Genomic DNA, 20567 nt, shown 5'->3' with positions numbered 1-20567 from the left:
GTGAATTACACTTAATAAAAAATTAGAATTATAATTGTTTATTTCAGGCAATGTATATTAATTCACATTATCTTATTCTGTCAATGACTCAAAGTAACAGTAGAAATATTTTAAGTGTTCCTTATTAATTTTGGATTTGCCAGTGATTGTGCTTAGATTTGTCAAGGCTCCATAGAAATGGTGAGTTTTTGTGCAGTGTGAAAATAGGGTGTTCCACATTTTGATTGTTTGTCACCCCTTACTAGGGTCTGTGTTCCACTCTGGCCTCTTAAGAGGTTGAGACCTATGTCCTTCCCCCTAAACACCCCCACTTTGTATCTGTCAAAGTGACAAAATTAATTTGAGCTGTTTACTGATGTGATTGATAGCTCACAGCAGGAGACAAAAAGGTATATAGAGTCCAAAGTGGTGTTAAAATGTAGTAAACATCAAGACATGATTTTTTTCAGTCTGTGGGTGTGGGTCTCCTTTAACACCATATATACTTAGATAAACTACAGTTCTAGGTACCATTTTTCAAGCATACAGTTGGGTTGATGGTCTCTAGAAGGCCAACCAGTCTCCTGCTACTCTAACATAAGAAATTTAGTAAAGCACACTATTTTAAAATACTGGCTTGTTAAAATACTGAGTGTTATTGGCATTTCCACTATGTATTAATGCCTTGCAAAACTGTATATGTAGTATTGAATGCTGTAACTTCATCTTCTGCATTGCTACCTCGCTAGTTAAGAACCCTGAGTTATGGTGGTTTATTTCCTTGTTATGTAACTAATACGACATTACTATATTCAGTAGATGCCTGTCATAGCATTCTTTGAATAAGCATTCTAAGGAAATATTATAGTTGAGAACTATACATGACTACTTAAATTAATCAATTACTGCATACTATTTATATATGTTGCAACCTGATAGCTAAGTAAATGAAATGTTAATGTAGTTGAAGCACCATGTCTCATCAGTTTGTATGAAATTTTGCATATCAATGTGGCTTATGGATAGAAGTAGTCATTAGAAATTGTTCAGTACATCTGATCTATCCCAGTACAGTTCATTATATGTTTTAGAGCTGTTTTATGTGGATAATCTGATGTGTACAACTGATTTATTCTTTACAGCTCAGTACAATTGATACTGAGTTCTATTAGGAAAACCACAAATATTAATGTGAGATGTGTTAGTAGTTTAAATGAATACTAAGTCCCTGCACCTGAAAAATTGCAGGCTTTTGTAGTGACTACACTGCTCCTTATTTACACAATTAACAAATATTTTATTCACTATGAGCCCTAGATGAGGAGTGCAGGTGTTAAATACAAATATAATTACCTTGCTCTTTGACCCACCTCTACCACATTTTGACTTAGAAATGGTGCCATATCCTCTCAAGAACTTGCTCCAGCCAAACAAATACAACATAATATTGCAATTGGCCAACCTGTAAATTTCACAAAACAAAGGAGAAAGCCTCCAAACTGGAAGACTAGTTTTACTGTATTCACTATCTACTGACAATGTTACGACCCAGAAAATAAAAATGAGTTGCCAAGGTAAATTTATCAGTGAGTAGTACATGTCAGTGTCGCCCCACTGTTGCTAATTAGTCAGTATAGCAGAACTGAGTTTGTCTGCCTGTTGACTACCTAATTTTGAAATACTAAATGCATCTAACATATTAAAATTTCACCCAAGGCCAGATGTTTTTATCACTTTTTTTGCCATTTTAGCCCACTGTTATTTCCCGTCTCCTAGCATTTATAATGACCTCTTGCCTCTGAATAGTAGTTAAAGCACACATTTCAAGAACAGAGACCCCGGGGTAAATGAAGCTTGCGCCAGGCGCACGCATAGCGTAGGCATTATAACGCCAAATATGGCTGCAGAGCGATTCAGGTATGATCCAATTCCACGTGCACTACTGGCGTACGCCAGATCTGCGCAGCCCCCGGCGTAGGTATGCAAATCACCCCATGTGCAGTGTTGCACCATGCAAATGAAGGCATATAGTGATTCATGAAGTGGTGCAGGCGTAGCGTAAGCCCACGGAAATGTAAACCAAAAAACACGGTTTACATTTTCCCAAACATAACATCGGAGCTATGGAAGAGGGCCAGACCCAGGTATCACAACGTGAACATATGCCAATGGCGAAATACACAGCCAATGGCATAAGAAAAGATGCATAACATGTAAATAAAAACATTTAATGTCATGTCCACAGTAACGCACAGCAGAACCGCAGGGCATGTGTGCGGAAGCTGTAACATAAAGAAATAATATAAAAATGTCATAAAATCGCAACGTAATAGAAAGCAGGTTTACAGCATAACACACAATGGTAGGCATGGAACACCACAACCAAGGTGCAAGGGTTGCTAAGGGCTTGCGATAGTGTTCGGTGCGGTAACTATGAATTAGTAGTCAATGCCATGCAAATGAGGCAGATAATACTGAATCGCAAATGTCCCACTGGAGGAAGGTTGTACCATAGGGCGCAGCAGTATAACACTGAGCAGTGTCTCAGAGGAGATACATGACATCAGCAGAGAGGTGTGCCACTGTAGCACTAAGCACATTGGAGCATTGCAAATCTGTCCTGTCCATTGCTAAGCAAAGCTGCAGGATAGGGGTGGGGAGGAATCGTTTAGCTGAGAGCACACATGGTGGCCAAAAGCGCATGTGTACGAGGATGAAAAGGTGCCCGAAACCCAGTAATCGGATGCACGCGCCACAAACAATAGCAGAAACAGGAAGTTCAGGGGAAGAAAAGGAAATGTGGAAGTAGGGTAATTGGAGTACTAATGAGCAATCAACACCAATCAACCCACGAAGGCCAATCGACGGCAGCTGACAAGTCCGCTTGCAGAAACCTGCAAAACAGGATAGGGGAGGCATGTGAATGCAAAGAAAGGAGGGGAGGTATTGGATTGCAAAGATAGGAGACCTGACACAGCAGAGCAAAGCAAACCGACAGCAGACCGGCAGTAGCACACATAAAGCAAGATACGCCAGGTCCAGGAAAGCACAAATGAAAGTAGGCTGCAGGATGCACACCAGAAAATGGTAGGTGCAATGCGCAGAAATGTAAAGGGAAGGTCAAGGAGTAATCCACAGCAGGCAAATGTAATTCAACACCAAAGGCACCACAATAGTAGATCTGGCAGTAAAACACATAACTTAACCTGTAGCTACGAACGTACATACACACCCTATGACATCATCGGTGTTCACAGCACAATAGTATAAAGTGTGTAAGCACCCAACACACACCTGTGTATTCCCAAGCACTGCACCATAGGTGTAAACACACGGGGAACTTTTAAAATGTACATGTTGGGAGCTGCCATAGCTGTGATTCATCAGCATGTGTTAGAGACTGACGGTGTTGTGGAGGATGATGCTGACAACCACCGCAGGCCTCAGAGGAGAAGGAGAGTGTTCAGACCAAGGGTAACTTACCAGGGGCTACATGACCTGGAGATAGTAGAGCGTTACAGGGGGGACAGGGACATCTTACAGCAAATAGTGGAGCTGTGCCAGCCACGCCTGAGAACCAGAAACAACAGAGGGGAACCCATACCAGTGGACATGAAGGTATGTGTAAGCCTGCGAATACTGGCCACAGGTACCTTTCAAAGGCCAACTGGAGATATAATGGGTATCTCACAGGCATCAGCATCCAGGGTACTACACCAGTTCCTGGATGCCATGTTACCACATGCCAATTAGCAGATATACTTCCCCAGAACTCAGGAGGAGTTGGCCAGCAATATGCGCCACTTCCACCGTGTGGCACAATACCCGGAGGTACTGGGTGTGATAGACTGCACGCACATACAAATCAAGTCACCACCCAGTGAGCAGGGTATGCGCTACATAAACCGCAAGGGATTCCACTCCATCAACTGCCAGGATGTGTGCAATGCCCAGGGCATTATCATGGATGTGTGTGCTGGCAGCACTGGAAGCTACCATGACTCCCATATCTGGCATGCTTCACAGCTATATCAAGTATTTGTCAGGGGGGACATCCCTCATGGCCATCTCGTGGGGGATGCTGGCTATGCATTGGAGCCGTGGATGATGACTCCCATCAGAAATGCACACACACCCATGCAAGAACGCCATAATGAGGCACATGCACAAACCAGAATCATCATAGAGCGTGTGTTCGGGATGCTGAAATCATGGTTCTGGTGCTTGGATACATCTGGTGGAGACTTGCAGTACTCTCCAGGCACTTGTACCCACATCATCATAGTATGTGCCATGCTACATAATATGATCCTGCGGAAGCAGCTGCAGCAGGGACAAAATGGTGAAGGCCCACATAGCCCACCGCAATTGCTAAGGCCAGTACAGGCACAGAGGGATTCAGACCATGAACACACCATGCCAGCCCCAGTAGGCAGATGGAGGTGTGCCCAATATGCCAATGCCTTGGCAAAGAGGGAATGTATAGCACATACTCTGACAGTGTAGGCCCCTATGGACTGACACCTCTCCTCCTGCACACACAGTAAAATGGATGGCACACAAACATGACCACCTGTAAATTGTAATGTGTAGGTGGCCCAATGTGTGACTCCTACATAGGCAGCCCTCAAACATTGTAAACACAACAGCCAGTGGAACACGGAATGCCAACACCTGAACAGTACATGAGTCTTACAGCATATGGTAGCGCTGTGTGCCTGTCACGTTCCCCGCCAGATATATATATATATATATATATATATATATATATATATATATATATATATATATATATATATATGTAGATATATATATATATATATATATATATATATATATATATGTATATATATATATATATATGTACACATATGCATATATATAATACAGATAGAAAGGGCAATAGAGGGATATATGGTGATATAGATGGATTCAGAGATATCTGCAAATAGAATAGATAGTTCAACGACATTCATAACATCTTGGAGGTACAAATAAATAGGACACCGCCAACCATGGAATGTGTAACATACCGGCATGTGTAACCACGAGGCTGAAAGACCGATAGAACACAGTACCAGAACAGTATATCTGCGAGTAATAGTATGATGATATGAAGGGATAGTTAGTCACCGCTGCCGGTGTCATGGTCCACATAGGTACTGTGTTCAACTGTGTCTGTGAGTGCCATAGTTTGTGTAAGTGTGCGTTGAGGGTGCCGTGTGCATGTCTGTGTGACTGTAATGTGTGTGTGTGTCTGCAACATGTGTATGTTGGTGCCAAGTCAGAGGCAGATCAGTACTGTAGGTGTGGGTATAGCTAGCCGTAGGCATTCGGTTACTACCTGTACCACAGTAGGAGGGACATCCCCACCCTGGGCAGGTGTGTCCTGACATAAAACAGTACAAAGGGCAAATGTCCGAGATGGTAGGACATAAATATGTCCCATATATAATGTAACAGTCGTATTTAATAGTTATGCCTGTATGTAAGAAACTTAAATGTTACATGCAATATGATAAGTAGCCAAAGTCACACAACAATAGGTATGTAGTGAGGATAAAAGTATGTGCTACCTGTGTACTGACCGTGGCTACGTGTTAGCCTGTAAACACCGCTTTGTGTCCAACAATGACCATATGAAAAGGTGGCAACCCATGGCAAACAGGCTCTTTTAACAACACAACCACAATGACTGCAAATATCTGGGACAGAAATACAAGGGATAGCTGTCACTTACACATATCCCCTGATATATCGCTGCAATTACGGAGGTATACAAGTAGCAAGCTCACCTGCAGACGATATAGAAATCAATTAACAATGGCCCAACGTACAATCCCGTAACATAAGTCTACTAACTGTTAGCTCCCCAATTAGGGACGGAGCCCACACACATATATACATATATACGGATTATGTAGAAATGCAAGGCCCACAAACCGTATATGTTACGTACAACCACCGACATCCCCCACACTAGAAACTAAAGCAATACAAACTGTAATAGCAGCACAAACATCCAGTCAGCCAATTACATCTGCAGAACCTTCAACATACCGTGTGAGAGACACAATTAAAGGCGACATGCAAAATTGTAGGCGTTGTATAATGGAAGAAACAGCCATGTTACAGGTTTTGATTGCAATACTCCGTTATCAGATGTCGGGATGACAGGTACACCCACATGTTGAACCAAATACTCTACTTGTCACACACAATCCACGGGGGACATGAATCCAAACTATACCTGTCTCCATGCATAGCAGTTGCAGTTACACATAACAAAACACAATACAGACCATCTCCCCGAAGGTAGGGCAAATAGGCAATGCCCAGGTGGAGAATCCAATTATACCCCACTGTCACCGCGTAATTGGTGAATGGAATAGCTGCACAGCTGATAAGCAGGTAATTAGTCACTCAGGAACACCAATTGGCGGGAAGAATCCACATGTTTCAGGTATCGACGTATATAAGGATGACTTGCCAGACATTCAAACCATATGCTCATACCAAATAACAGTTGAAACACTGTGAGAGAGATAGAAACGAAATGCCGTAACGACAACAAGGTATGTAGAATGCCCGATATGTAAGGTTATGTATAGCATGATCTGTATTAATTAGTTTTACTGTATGTATAGCCTGGTTTGCATTAATTAAACATGTCTGCAATGCATAAAGTGGGGAATGGTATTTATGTAGTGATGTCTTGCTGAGCATACTAACGCTTGTAGAATCTGTGCATCCAGCAGTGGGACACAAGGTACACAGCACAGACACCACAAGAGATGCTACATGAGGCCATTAAAAAGAACAATGCCATACAACCCGCCGTCAGTGGTAGGGTATGTCCAACAAGGACGTGCCATAGCAGGGGATAGTATATGTTGATATACTGTCACAGCACGCATGTGTATGGGCATATAACGTTAATGACATATGTAAGGTGGTCTTGCTGAGCAAGTATGCTTTGCATTATAGGATACTATGTGACATATGTGTAATGTATAGTATCATAGGTAGATATGGCAGATATTCTACACAGCATAACAGGCATATCATGCATACCACAGGTATCATCTATTGGTATGTACAATAACAGGATACATATGGCCTGTAGGTATGGGACATAGTAATAGCATGATAGCTAATCTAAATGGAAGGGCTACCAAGTAACCATGCACAAAGGACATGTAATAGCTGCACAGGTGCATAGTGGGGTACTATGCAGTCTGGCAAGTCCATGTGTAAGCACAACTACAGTGTTCACACTAGTGGCACCTCTCCAGGGTAGTGTCACGTGAAGAGCAGAGCCAGGTGTCACCTGCACCACTGCACAGTACAGCCACTGCAGTGATCCCAGGCCTACATTTGTCTAACAACCACCAAGGGAGGTATCACATGAACAGTGCTACTGAGTGTCCCTGTGTGATGTACATAGGACTTATGTTCCAAAGCATGGTGAGTGTCCGGTTTGGGAATGTAACCCAGAAGCACATCCCACTCATCGTGTCGTGTGTGCACATATCCATGAGCATGTTGCTCACAGTGGCCTCTGCTTATGTTGCGTATGAGGAGTATATCCATCAATAATGTTGTGGACATGGGCCCTGTCTGATCAGCAGAGGTCACCCCTGAGTATGTTATATGCAAATGTGTACAGATGTGGTGCCTATAGTGCAGCCGCATATTTAAACTGTCAGAGCTCAGTAAACGTCATGGCGTGTTAATGTTGTGGCATGTAAAGCTGTAGCTGTTTTGTAAGGTACACCCTAAATGGGGTGGTGTACCCTTGAATGTGTGTAGATGTCTTGAGTGCAGAGGTACAATGGGTGCCTATGTACCAGTTACACACCCAGTACAGATAGGTGTGGCCATGTAGGAAGATATCCACGCCACAGTGGCAATATGGTAACCACATGAGTGGGTGCAACATATGTGTGTCCTGCAAACATGTACAATGTGATATGTATGTAGGGGACTACCATCCATGAGATAGTCAGTGGGTGAATGGTGTAATGCAAAGGTGATGTGCATGCACCTTGTGTCATGCAGCTTGATGCCATGATAGTCATATTATGTATCTGTCACAGTGACACCCATATGGTCAGAGTCAGTATCAGCTGGTGGAGCAATCATGGCGCTTGGTATGTAGGGGTTCGAAAGCTAGGCAGGGAAAGTCCCCTATGCCAGCCTGTTCCACAGGGAAGCATATACTGAACATGAGGGGCCCTAAGACTGAGGACCGTGGTATGCCAAATGTACCTGACATGAAGTAGGTACTATGGTATGCTGGCCTCACTGTGTGTCCTGTCCATGAGCCACATAGCATAACATCCTGAGACACAGGGTACGATATGCAGGTGGATGTGTATGTTGTCAATACCAGAATGGGGAATGGTGCTGAAAGGCAGTGAGAGGACAATGTAGGATGTGTGGACTCCTGTACCATCAGCAACTGCCCTGGTAACTGTATGAAAGGAGTCCACCATGTGTAGGGGCTATGCTCTGGACTTAACAAGCCCAACCCGGGTGGCAGCAGAGGACGGGAGCCCAACAATGTCTCTGAGAATGACATCCTTGATGATGTGCCCCATAGCCATGCAGAACAGTCCAGTCAGGTGTGTAGGACTATAGCCCCACTCGTGCAATGTGGTGCCACCTGTGTGTAGTGTGATAAATGCTGTTGTGTGCCATTCAGGGCTACAATGTCTGAAACAAGGCTATTACTGAATATGGTGGCCTAGTGGGGAGACATGTAATTCAGAGGTTGGTGGATATCACAGCCTGGGACATTGGAAGGTGACATGGGGCCAGTGTCCCAGGACATATAGAGTGTAGGTCAGTACTGTGTAGGTGTGACCACAGGGACACCACAATGTTCATGTATGGATTGCGGCCCTGCAGTGAGTGAGAGGGTGTACTGTCAGCATTGAATCTATCCTCCAACATGTTGCCAACAATACCTGGGTCTGCAATGTTCCTGAGTGACTGTTGTATGTGACAGCAGATGTGGGTGTTGCCATCGAATACTGACATACCACCATAATGCCTGGTGGTACACCCCGGAATGTGTGGCAGTCATGTTTATGTAGCTAGTCTTGGAGTATGTGATGAGGGACCCTGTGGCCCCACCACGGCTGACCAGTGAGCCACACCACACATGGGAATGTACACCACTGTGCAACAGCCTATACCTGTTGTTGTAAATCATATGTCCGTGGAACATGACCACCAGAGTGGCGTCTGTTATCTGGTGTGTACCATCATGGCTCTGTGTGGAATAGCATGATCCATGCAGTTGTGTACATGCTAATTAAGTGCACTGGGGTATGTGTCAGCATTTGTATGTGCATTGTCCATCTGCACGGGTGTCATGATGTTAACAACCGCTGTCAGCAGACGTGTGTAGTAGGTGTTGTAGTACACATGTACTGTGTATGCTGTGATGGGTGTGTTGCCGGGATGTGGCTAACAAGGTAGATTAGCATATGTTCGGAATCCACCAATGAAGGGATAACCCCAGGTGTGTAACACCAGTCACATGGTGGCAGTGTTCATGCCAAGGGTAATGTAGGTCTTGGAGGTGGTGTGTATGGGTTGATCCAGCAGAGCGGAGGGTATGACTCATGGATGTTTCGGTACATGAGTGGCTATCCCAGTGAAGTGTGGGGTAGTGTCAGTCACACATCAGTAGTAGCTGAGGCCCACTGTCCACTATACCACCATAGAAGGTATGTTACCCATGGGGAATGATGTTGACTCTGTCACTTATTACAATGTGTATAGCAATCCCGGACACAGTTAGTTGCACGTGGAGCATCTCTGATGCATTGTGCTAAGCAACTTGCCATGATGCGTGCAAAACATAGTGGGATATGGGAACCCCTCAGCTGTGGGTGTGCCGGTCCAGGTATGTGCCTGAAAGGTATGGTCTGTCTATAACCTGTCATTGCAGGTGTGCTCTAAAGAGCCTAGAGGCAGGTCCCAGTCACTGCTGAGATGTTTGAGTGGGGCATTATAAGGTGTGCCTTGCCTGAGTGCGTCACAGAGGAAGATGCATGCAATGTGTCACATGACCCCATGTCGCGCATGCCAGTTACCGCCCTGCCAGTGATGGTTATTGGAAACTGTGCAAGACAGGCAGTATAGAAGCAGCAAGAGCCTTACATGTGAGCTGTACTCCCAGGGCCGACAGGTGCAAGTCATCTGTGCCACAGCATTGTGTTTGACCAGGACAGTCATAGCGGACAGATACCACATGCCTGTGGAATGACAATAGGAGCATAGTCAACTGTTGAAGTGACACAGTCGGTCATTGTACAGTGGTATCGTGTTCGGACAAATTCAAAATGCTCCCCAGGGCTATGCCCACACCCTCAGGGCTATAAGACTGGTGAGCTATTGCATGTCCCTGCACACGTAGTCTGTGAAGTGGCATCACAGGGCAGTGACATTAACATGGTGAATGACAGACATATCGTACCTGGTGAGGTGTGGCATGGGTGCATAGGTTATGTTGCAGAAGCAGTTACCCGACAGCAAGATGTAAGCGACTAACACCTTGTGTAGCCTGCTGTGTGGAACTGCAGTGTGACACCCTACAGAGTCAGCTATGACTGGTGTGTTGTGAACGTTATAACTCACTATTGGCTGTATGTGGTGGGCACACATGAGTCTGTGGGCTATAAGCTGGTGATGTTGTCTTCCATGATGGGGGCTACCTCTGGTGCCTGCAGTGAGTATGGAGACGTACTGCACAGGTTGTCCTCGTAGGTGTGGCTAGTGGTGTAGATCATGTGAGACTATGTGATGGGTGGGGTGTGCTGCGAATGTTACACATCCCCAAATGACTGTCAGGTGCAGTCAGGGTTGGCGACAGCATTACCTCCAGCCATAGCTGTCAGCCTCCTCTCCCCAAAATGAGGAACATTAGCCCTCATACCGTGTGCCAAATGGGCGAAACGTGGAACACGTACAACTGGCTTACTAACAGCATCAACTAGGAAGGGCATATGATGGCTAAAATAGGCTGGTCTTACATATAAAACAGATATTCCAATGAATTAATATGATTCTCATCTATTTAGCCATGGCTAGCAGGTAAATATGTAGAACAATGAATGTGTGACAGACTCTTCCAATGTGGAACCTTGAGGAACATGCACGTTTTAGAACCCCAAATGAGGTACGTTCCCTGTAATGAGGTACACCTGAGAGCTATGGGCCCAGCACGGCTGCAGACGTGCATCCCCCACAGGCTGTAGTGCTGTATGTTGGTAGGTGAGCATTGAATGTGTACATGAGACAATTGCTCTATTGCCACATGTATGACATATCCCTCATATAGACAGGCAGTAGCACTGGTACGTGACAGTTGGACATGCCTGTATATACAACCATGTCCCACAGGATATGTGCGTTACATGTGTACAACAGCTGTCGTACCTTAAGCAAGCTGGGAAGTGTAGGACAGCCAGTGTACCTGTGGGAAATGGTGTGGAATGGGCGCAATAGTAATCAGTAGCTCATGACATGCTCACATGTTCTGAACAAGTGCCTAGCATGACCATACAATACAGATAGGGTGTTGGATAATATCAACCCACAAGTGGTGATGACAGTCATTTAGGGTGGCACCGCACTATAACCCTGCTGAGTATGGTGTGCATGTCCATGAACCATTAGCACTGTAGACGTTAGCAGTACAGATGTACAAGATAGCACGGATATTTGATTACAAATACCTTTGCATGTCACAGGAGTGTTCCACCAGTGGCCTGTTGACAGACTCACAACTACAAAAGGTGCAAGAGTGACATGTGCACAGCACATCAGTGCCAGATACAGTAGAACAGGGTTAATGTGTTGTACCCCACCCTCGTTGTAGCCCATACCACACAGACAAATGTTAGGCATCTGTGTATGTAAGGCTGTGAATGGCTGTGAATGGCTATGACCTATCAGTTTAGCTGTGTCAGTGTTGTGAACAACATACAGAATGGGCTGTGTGGGTGAGGTGTGTGACATATGTGCACAGTCTGATGGATGATACCAGCAGTGTCACCGCTAGGTGAACATCCCTGTACCCATACACTTCGACCTAGGCTGTGGTCAACATTATGGACACTGTGTAAGGGATGGTGCTGTGCAGTGCACTCCCCGACATGGTGACATCTCCAGGCCCCTTAGGTAGTCATATGAGGTACCCATGTCATGTCAGGGTGCCATCCATGAACACGGAGATCACTGGCCAGGCATATACAGCACTGTGGTGAACAATATTGGATCACATACCACCTGTAAGGGGTAATGGCTATGCATGGATGTGTGATACCAGCCTTCACAATCCACACCTCCACAATGCAGCATGCTGTCTACCTTGCAGAAGGACATTTGCTACACCATGATGATGGACATGCTACATGTCCATATCCTGATCTATATGACATATGTCATGGACAGCCACCATCCTAATACTAGGATCGCCACAGGCTGGACAGATCCCTGTGCCATATATGTGACATACTCCTGCCATACCATGCAACCCTGTCCATCAAAGCTGCAGATGTCATCCCAGTCATATATGGTGTGATGGCCGCATGTTAGATGTACTATCAAATGACTGGATCAGTAATGTGGCACTGATGCAGCTTGCAGTGGCACAATGGCCATCTGTAACAGCGTGGAAACCGTGCCCGCACATGCTATGGTTGATGACCATCCCTGCAAATGTCATCTGACTATCCATTGTCCCATGTCTATCACATGTGTAATACAGGCGATCCGTGTCAGGATGTTGAACAGTTGCACAGTGCTGTGTAGATGTCTATGGCAAAACACATGCATGTACAGGTGTCCATGTGTATGTGTGTATTGTCACTGCTCAAGTCCATTACGGCTGTGTCTGTGTTGATATGTGACATATACACAGCATCCAGGTTAACAGTAGTACCGTGGACACATTGAAGCATGTGCAGATGGGTAAGAACACAAGTGCAGGCAAATAGACATGGCCCACAGCAAGACAGCATTTACATGGAGTATGAACACTGTAATGAGGTGACACACATATATGGTGATGATATCCAATGCATAATGGGTGTGACATGTGTGACACAAACACGTCAGTCCTGTCAGTGTCATGATGCTTTGCAAAGATAACTGTGCAGATGCAGTAGATGTCATAGAAATGTATGTGCAGCAGTATCTCTGTACATCTCTGAAACTGTGACCTGTCACCATCATTATGTTTTACAGATAATACCCCGTACACACCTCCCAGCATACACCCACCAGGAGGATGATGTCCTCATCCTACAGCTCCATGACAACTATGACTTGCTGTTCAGCCATGTGCCACAGCATGCCCAGCAGCAGGATGACCTGTGGCAGGATCTATGCAGGAGGGTGAATGATGTGGGTGGCCATAACTGCACCTACCAGCAGGTGCGCAGACACTGCACGGACCTGATATGACATGCAAAACAGCGTGCCACTGCAATCACCAGGGAACAAGGTGGAACAGGTGGTGGGCCACCAACCCAGCCCCCACTCACACACACCAAGGAGCTACTGGCCAGTCTGGGGACACCCAGGGAACAGCATCCAGAAACACTAGCTGCCATCGTGGAGGTGGGTGTCTCCCAACCAATGAGCCTGGAGTTGCCTGGTAAGTCAGTAATGCACATATGGCTATTATATCCCATGTAGTTGCATGTGTCACTGTACATTATATAAAGTAACAACATATGCCAGGTATGTGGACACACATGCTGCATACTACAGTATGCTACGTTGTGTATGCACACATGTGCATACTATATGCTATTACACAGGTGAATGTGTTCACATGCACAGTGCAACCTGTGGCTGTCATACAGTCATGGATAATGTTCATACTGGTGTGTCACCCCTATACAAGTACCTCTGGTGTGCCGCACAGACATGGGTCTGTTGTAGGTAAGACTGTCATCAGTATCAGGCATGTAACAGTGTAGATCAATTTGCCATGTGGCCAGTTAACACTTGCACACCTGATGTTTGTTCCAGTCACGATATGCAGGTCGCACCACCATGCATTCACACATGGCACCCATGTGCAATATATACAAACGTAATGATACACAGACTTGAAACCACAGTACTTGTCAATGCGACATGTGTGGTCAGCTGTGCATACAACAGTGGAGGTGTTCTACAATGGAGGCATATGTAGTATGCATTGGAACAACATGTGTGGTATGCACACAGTACCACACAGTGAGCTGTGATATGGGCAGCCCACAAGTGTCACCATTGTGTCATATGCTCCTGCATTGGGTGCACACATTGTGATGTGCCACCTGACATGTCCCAGACATGTAGTGTTCTGTCTGCAATATTGTCACACTATAGCATGACCTATACCCCACATACCAAACATACAACCCATTGTCTGCATAGCCCTGTGGATTGTGACATATCTGACATGTATGGGTGTATGTCATATGGGACCACACAGACATGTGGAGTAGATGCCCATTACACACAATTGGCCAACACATGTGCACACATGGCCATGGGGGATGGCCAGAGACATGTAGCCACACAGTACTTGGGATGTGTATACACCCTGTTGCACATTGTCTACACATGGTCCAATTATAGTCTTAGTTGAATGATTATACAGTTGATGTGGTACACTGGACAACCTAAAAGCCTGTGCACAGCTACTGGAGGTGTCACTGAAGTCTACCATATACGATCTGTCGAACATCATGACTGTGTTGCAGTTATGGCTATGCAATGTGTATATATTATGCATTCTACAGCAACATACAAGCCTCATGTTGCCATGCAATGGCACAGTGTCTGTACTTCACACTGTATAGCAATGTAGACAGCTCACACTACCCTCCCATGCTCATGCACATTTGCTAAACATGCATTCTATCTGTAGGGCATACACACACCACTGCAATGTGAAGGCCATTATGATGCTGTACATGTGTCAGGACCATTGTGTCATACATGTATGCATGTTAATGCACATGTCAGCAGATTACATGTCAAGGTCACATCAGCCATGTGTACTGTTATCCTGTTCTGGGCCACATGGTGTATCACGGGGATGCATGCATACTACCATGAATGTGTGAACTGCATGGCTACTGATATGACACCTGTTTGCTGTAGTGTGCACCCCAGGGGGGTATGCTTACTAACACTATTAATGTCTGAGCTGCATGCCCTCTGCTGTATCGCAGGCATGCTGCATGTCATCTGACAAATCACATGCATGGTGTGTCTGTGTGTGTCTGTGTGTGTGTGTCTGCATGTGTGTGTGTCTGTGTGTGTGTCTGTGTGTGTGTCTGTGTGTGTGTGTGTGTGTGTCTGTGTGTGTCTGTGTGTGTGTGTGTCTGTGTGTGTGTGTGTGTGTGTGTGTGTGTGTGTGTCTGTGTGTGTGTCTGTGTCTGTGTGTGTGTGTGTGTGTGTGTGTGTGTGTGTGTGTGTGTCTGTGTGTGTGTGTGTGTGTGTCTGTGTCTGTTGTACTTTACAATATTTCTTTGCATTCACAGGTGATGTAGGTGCGTTACCCTCCTGCGGTCTATCTGATGTTAGTGTCCCCACAGATACTAGCGGTGATGAACATATGCATGAGGTACAGACAGGGTTGTCAGGGGCTGAATCTGTGCCAATTGTTACCATCCCAGCTATGTCCCCCTCTTCCCCGCACACAGTTCTGCTGCCAACACATACTGCATCACCGGTGGCCATAGAGGAAGGACAGTCAGTGTCTGTTGGCGTGGAACAGGAACGTGTGGTGGCTACAGAAGGTGTGTCTACACACCATGGTGTCAGTGTAATGACTGCAGATGTGCCACACAGGCATGTGGCCAGTGCTGCTCGTAGGAGGACCTCTGGCAGACATGTACCTGCAGGACAGAGCGCAGCAGCTGGTATCACCAGACGCATGCGCCAGACTGTAATGGCAGCACAGGCATGTGCTGAATGGCAGAACAGAGAAGGGCAGAGGCTGCAGAGGGCTGCTATCCATACCCTAAATGACAACATCCAGGCATATGCTCAACAGCAGATCGCTAATGTTCTGGATAGGCGACTAGGTGAAATGGTCGGAATCCTTGACCGAGGCATGGCAATCCACGAGCGGGAGGTGTCTGTGCTGGAACACCTGGTAGGAGTGAGGCATAGGCCACATGGACGTAGGCCAGCAACACCACCTAGTGTAGGTCGACGTGACCGTGCCACCTCACATGCCCGCTCCCATACTGCCGGTAGCAGTAGCAGTGCAGCTGCTGCTGCGCTGTCAACACCAGGACACAGCAGGCCATGTGGTTTTGGCCCTGGACGGTCTCAGCAGGGACACGTTTCCAGCGGACATGTGTTGTCGGACAGTAGCAACTCTGTACCTCCACCTGGTAGTGCCCGTGCAACCCTAGGCAGACACAGGTCACGTGGCCGTGGACGGACACAGTGAGCTGTACAACCTGCACTGTACAATCTGGGGCTGTCAATTATACCCCGTGTAGGCATCACAAATGGCAGACCTGTGTACACACATACATGCATACAGCAAACACAACATCCACATGCATTCTGCACAGATATGTCCAGCCAACTCATCGGCCCTTACACACACACATGATGTTATCCATTGGTGCAGCCTATGCCCATGGCAAACATATCACCCTGTGCATATGATGAAGCCTGTGCCACATCCCTGTCATCCACACCATTGGTGCAGGGTTATGCACAAATATTCTGATGCACAGGGTGAACAGCATAGTGATAGGTGTATGTAATACCTGTGTATGCATAGTGAGGGATGAGTATGTTGCAGTGGTTGTGTGCAGCCTATGCCCCTGGCAAACATATCACCCTGTGCATATGATGAAGCCTGTGCCGCATCCCTGTCATCCACACCATCGGTGCAGGGTTATGCACAAATATTCTGATGCACAGGGTGAACAGCATAGTGAGAGGTGTATGTAATACCTGTGTAGTGAGGGATGTGTATGTTGCAGTGGTTTTGTGTGAATACTGAGTTGTGTATGTGACATAGGTTGTGTACTGTCGACATGCACCAGTCACACCATGTAGTGCAGGTGCAGCATGCATTGTGATGTGTTCACGGTATGTGTCTCGGTTACATCTGTAGCACCATGTTGGTTGTGATACCCTGGTTCCCTCCTATGGTGTACTTGCATGTGCCTACAGGTAGCAGTGTTTGCAGTCTCCCACGTGTAACTGTGGAGTACACACAGGCACGTGTGGCAATATCAGCATGCTACATGTACCCTCATCCTGACTGTTGGACACACAAACATGACACAGATGTCCGCACATATACTGCACCTGACGCATGTGGTTGGTGCCACAGGCTACACTGGACAGAGACATGACATATATAGCAGGACACATTACAGGTATGGTGACATGGTGCAGGGGTTGTACACAGCGGCCTGGCCAATGATGATGTGAGGTGTCACTTGGTAGCTGGAGGCCACACTGTGCAGCAGTAGGACCCATAACAGTACATGAACATGGCCGCAGTCATGGGGTGTACACCACTATAACGCACACCCCATAGTGTGCAGCTGGGGACCCTTGCCTGTGTGGTCATCACCCTCACAATACTATGCACCCACATGAAGTGTCACAGGGAAGGGACATGCACAGGTAGCCTCTATGGCTGGGACCTATGGCATCAACGGGGTTGTGCAATGCATCACCATTATGGGTTAGTCAACACGTGGGGCCAGTGATCATTTCCCACCGTATATTAGCATACGCACTCACACCAAGCACCAGACATACATACAGACACACACACACTGTGGTGACCACACATGTGTATACGGACAGCCGATGTGTGTGTGATGCACATCACCAGCGAACATCATGCTTCCCACACTGATGTATGTACAGTTCTCTACAATGGTGTACAGGGATGTGTAGCAACTGGGACATATTCCCTACGATATGTGGCATCCCTGGTCACACATTCGGACACACATGGCAGTGCTGGGAATGATACACCAGTCATATGATGACACGTTTGCTGGACATGCAGCGGTATTGATTGCATTATGTGTACCAACACTATATCTGGCAAATGTGCTGCTATATACACACGGGAGGTTGTAGGTGTTACATGTGCCATATGACATATAGTTGTTAACACCTGACCGCTGTGTATGCATTATGTCAGCACTGTCACATAACAGCGACATAGCGTAGAGTTAGCACATGGCATGATAGGATGGTGTGTGACACAACTGTGAGCCACCCCCTGCACACATACATCTAGACAGGTGGTTCACCACGTTATGTACACACATCCCTCCATACATGCTGTTTGTATGTCACCGTATACAGATGTCAAGGATGGGTCTGCATTGCGTCTGCATGTCATAGGTAGGTGCAACTATGTTACAGACATCGGCCACTGCACATGCATGTTTGCTGCATGCACAGTACAGATGTCACATGTGTCTCCTGTTTCCATGTTTGTATGCATTGCTATTGTAGAACATGTGTGTTGACATACATAACACATGGACTGCAGTATGATATCACTGGTGTCATAGGCGACCAGTACAAGGGTATGTGTCCCGGTCAACACTGCTACCCCCTGTAGTGTGAGCATTCAACAGACATGGGCCCACCTTCAATTCGCATGTGTAGCATTGATTAGGCCATTGTTATGCATGAGGTACATCAAAACCCATGTATGTATGTGTTGTGTGTGCAGTCCATGCACACATCTACACAATCACATGTTTGATGTACCCAGACGTGTGTTCATTGGTGTACAGCAACAGTCAGGTGTCACAGCTGTGTAAGGGCCATGGTATGTCTTGAGCCGACCTGTTCATGTATACTGGTATCATTGCAATGCATAAAACCTGTTGGATCCCTGTTGGTACGTGTGTACTCTGCACAGCTGGCGTACACCACTGTACAGCCCAGTGGTCATGTGTCACATGGTATTGTGGGACCGTAAGGCTGTGTTGTGCTGCACCAATGACATGGTGCTGACTTGACAGCTACAGTGTACACTACAGTGTGTACGTGTGTGACCTGCACCTGTGACAGCTGTGATGGCAGCTGTGTGTGTACAGGTCACTGCATGTGTGACCGCCCTGTGCGTGAGGACAGTTATACCTTACTGTGCCCTTCTGTGTGTACACTCCATCTGCATGCAACTTTGCAACTGATAAGTGTGTGACCATGCCCAGTATGCCATTGTGTAGATGGACACACAGTACATTCCACACTGTGCCCCTCCGTGATTAGACTCTGTGTGCATGCAATATGGCCCTTTGCAACAGCTAAGTGTGTGAGCATGCCCAGTATGCCATTGTGTAGATGTACACACAGTACATTCCACACTGCGCCCCTCCATGATTAGACTCGGTGTGCATGCAAGATGGTCCTTTGCAACAGCTAAGTGTGTGAGCATGCCCAGTATGCCGTTGTGTAGATGGACACACAGTACATTCCACACTGCGCCCCTCCGTGATTAGATGCCATGTGCATGCAAGATGGCCTTTTGCAACAGCTAAGTGTGTGAGCATGCCCAGTATGCCGTTGTGTAGATGGACACACAGTACATTCCACACTGTGCCCCTCCGTGATTAGACTCGGTGTGCATGCAAGATGGCCTTTTGCAACAGCTAAGTGTGTGAGCATGCCCAGTACGCCATTGTATAGATGGACACACAGTACATTCCAAACAGACGTGTGATACTAAGCATGTGGGCATGGCCATTGACATCCTGTATAGCCATGGTGGTCATCCAGGCACCAGATGTCCAATTTCAATGTCACGATGGATGCCTACATTGAACACACTTGTTGCTCTCTCGAAGGGTGTACTGTCTGTGGCGCATCCTGTATCTATTCAGTGTTGTTGTGCTCCATAGATATTTAGTTGGCCCGTTGACAGCACTGGTGTGTTTGTGTACGTCTACCTTGGGACGGTAATATGCTTTCAGACCGCTCACTCTCTAAACATTCCCTATCGGCATCTTTGTCTTTGTGGATGATGTCACCCACCTAGAAGTATGCCTCTGAGAGCACTGTGTTCAGTAATCTCGGTAGCGCGTTCTGTAAATGCGTAATTCTGTAGTGTATTAGAGTAGGTAGGTGTGTGTTCAACTCCCGGCCCTTCCAAGTGTGTGTGTGTGTGTGTGTGTGTGTGTGTGTGTGTGTGTGTGTGTGTGTGTGTGTGTGTGTGTGTGTGTGTGTTTCCAGCTGCCTGGGGACACAGTAATGCTTTTAGATGCCTCAAAACACATACATTCCCTATCGGCATCTTTGCCTTTGTGGATGATGTCACCCACCTAGAAGTATGCCTCTAAGAGTGCTGTGTTTAGTAATCTTGGTAGCGCGTTCTGTAAATGCGTAATGCTGTAGTGTGTTAGAGTAGGTAGGTGTGTGTTCAACTCCTGGCCCTTCCAAGTGTGCGTGTGTTTCCAGCTCCCTGGGGACACAGTAATGCTTTTAGATGCCTCACAAGACATACATTCCCTATCGGCGTCTTTGCCTTTGCGGATGATGTCACCAACCTAGAA

Source organism: Protopterus annectens, chromosome 9.part0 (genome assembly GCF_019279795.1).
Source record: "Protopterus annectens isolate FY-2018-M chromosome 9.part0, PAN1.0, whole genome shotgun sequence".
In the NCBI taxonomy this organism is placed as follows: domain Eukaryota; kingdom Metazoa; phylum Chordata; order Ceratodontiformes; family Protopteridae; genus Protopterus; species Protopterus annectens.
The sequence above is the reverse complement of the archived record's forward strand: the minus strand, read 5'-3'. Positions refer to the sequence as shown.